The sequence below is a fragment of the Myotis davidii genome, unplaced genomic scaffold (genome assembly GCF_000327345.1).
Source record: "Myotis davidii unplaced genomic scaffold, ASM32734v1 scaffold987, whole genome shotgun sequence".
Lineage (NCBI taxonomy): Eukaryota > Metazoa > Chordata > Mammalia > Chiroptera > Vespertilionidae > Myotis > Myotis davidii.
In genome coordinates this window covers 157,791-160,306 of record NW_006297901.1, presented here as the reverse complement: position 1 = coordinate 160,306, position 2,516 = coordinate 157,791, and the positions used below count along the sequence as shown (strand labels likewise).

General features: G+C 38.3%; 1 long non-coding RNA gene across 1 annotated transcript in view; it reads right to left on the bottom strand.

The window, feature by feature from the left end:
- LOC107184670 overlaps nt 1–2,277 on the bottom strand; it is a 17,779-nt gene extending 15,502 nt beyond the window's left edge. The window contains exon 1 of the long non-coding RNA XR_001515564.1: nt 2,156–2,277. This is a non-coding gene — a long non-coding RNA (uncharacterized LOC107184670). The remainder of the gene's footprint in view (nt 1–2,155) is intronic.
- Nucleotides 2,278–2,516: the final 239 nt, after the last annotated feature.

Here is a 2,516-nt window from a genome sequence, read left to right as displayed (position 1 = left end):
TGAGGAAGGAAAGGTAATTTATTATAAGGATATGGAGGTATCTTATGGAACTCTAGGCCCCAAACCATGCCTGGACTCAGCAGTTGGCAAGTCATCAGGAGCCAAGATGGATGGTCTGTTCTAGGTTTGCCTGTCTATTTCTGTTTTTCTCTTCCTTTCTCCCTCCCTCTTTTTCTATTTCTCTCCCCCTTCTCTCTCTCAGTAGGACTTTGTCTCTATTTCTCTCTGAGCATGTGCTGTACATCCTCCTCGTAGGTTGACTTTTTTCACTTCTTGTGCACACGGTGGAAGACAATCGTTTTTATAGCTTCTAAATGCATAGATCTTATATCTAGACCCACAGAGAGTGACTTGGGGCTGTGACTCTTAGTTCCAGATTCTAGGGATACAGAATCTCATTGACCCAGCTTGGATCATGTATCCACTCCACTGCCATCAGAGTACCATGAAGACAAGGAGGGTCGTGGGTGGACAGCCACCTCCGAAAGTATGTTACAACCAGGATCATTCTAGCACCACAGGGTAGGGCAAAAGTAGGTTTACGGTTGTTTATATGGAAAACAATATAATTATGGATAAATATCAATACAAGAATAAACTCTGTATTTCACATACTCACAACCGCAAACCTACTTTTGCTCTATCCTGTAGGTAAAGGGTGAATTGCAGGAAGTTTCGATAATGGAATGAGGGAGGACAATTGGGACACTACTACATGGGCTCATTTCTGTGGTTTGGGTCCTGCAGTAGTGGTGGAGCTGCTTATTTCTGAAAGTTGACTTGACAGGCTTTGTAATTTGCTCCTAGAGGAGAGACTCTCTAGAACTGACCAGGCAAGGAAGTTGATATTTCCCTTTTTAAACCAATTTATTCATTTTCAAGTAGATGTGGAAATTAGTTTGGAAGGGTTACATTCTGTCTGAACTTTCACGGTTTCCAGATAATTGTAGAATCGCTGTAGAGATACAACCCCATCTTCTGCTTCCTGAATTCATGAAAAGAAAACTAAAGATCAGAGTGATCAAGGGATTATGAAATCTCTCTTTCAAACTCAGTTATATTTTTACCATAATCCCTCACCAAACTGACTCTAGATCCTTTTGAAAGTATTTAGAAATGAAACTAACTAATCAGACCACTTGACAGATGGGATTAATCTTCAGTTTTTCAAGTAAATTGGGATTAAGCTAAATGATTCTCACTCGATCTTAAAATAACTACTTCCCCACCCAAAAAGAACAGACATTTACGCTGACAATCTTTCCGTTCTGATTCTGCAGATGCTGCAGCTTGAGCATACCGTGGTGAGTGTGCTTACCACCTGTGCTGAAATCCTTGCACCCGGGGATCTGAGACCAAATGTCTGCTCCACGTTGGGTATTTATTGGCGTCAGTGACCCTTTCACATAACCTTCTCTCGACTGTAGAATAGTTTGAGATCTGTCTGTTAGTAAAAAAGTCATTACTCTATGGGAGAGAATGGCATTTGAGCAATTGTGACGATTTGTTTCTATTCTAGAATATTGTACTTGTCTTTGTCATCTTGGGGCTTTCTAAGCCACTAACTTCTCCTCTTAATATATTGTAAACATATTACAATATATTACATTTTTTGTTATTTTGTTCTTTTCATTTTTATAATTGCATCATCTTCTGTGAATTTAAAGTCCTTTACAAACCGAGAAAGAGTAAAGATTCTCCTTAGGCTCCAGCACATTTAACTTTTAGTACTGAATGCCTTTATGCTGTTCTTATTTTATTGCACCTATTAATATTTATGTATAGTTAAATTCCCTTATAATATTTTCCAGGAGACCAATCTTTAATATTGTAGGCAGAACAATGTGAAATGTATAATATAGTGGATGTTGGGGCAATTTACAATAGTAGCCTGCAGGTAAGGCACTTCTTAGCATAATACATCAGAAAAAAAAAAATCTCTTGAAATAGCCACTATAGCCAAGTAACCATTTTGGAAAAAAAAAGTTATAAGCTTTAAAGGGAAGAGTGGAATATAATTAATAGATTTAAGGGCCAAAATGGAATACATTTGACTTGATGTTTATGGACTTCTTTTCTTTTTTTAAATCCTCATCCAAGGAAATTTTTCTAATGACTTTTTATTTTAGAGAGAATGAACGGGAGGTGGAGAGACAGAGAGAGAAACATCAATGTGAGAGAGACACATGGACTGCTTGCCTCCTACAGGCACCCCAACCAGGCCTGGGGATTGAGCTTGCAACCAAGGTATGTGTCCTTGACTGGAATTGAATCCGAGACTCTCAGTTCTCAGACCGATGCTCTAACCACTGACCAAAACCTACTAGGACTGGACTTATTTTCATCAGATGTTAAAAGTTTTTATATATAATCAAAGGAGTAGGAGTAGATACGTTCCAATTAGTTGACTTTTTGCTCCTCCTTCATAAATGTTGAACATGAGTCATAGACATATAAAGTAGCTTGTCCAAAGTTGTTTAGCAGTGAGCCAGTATAGGAAGCGATGTAAATAGTGA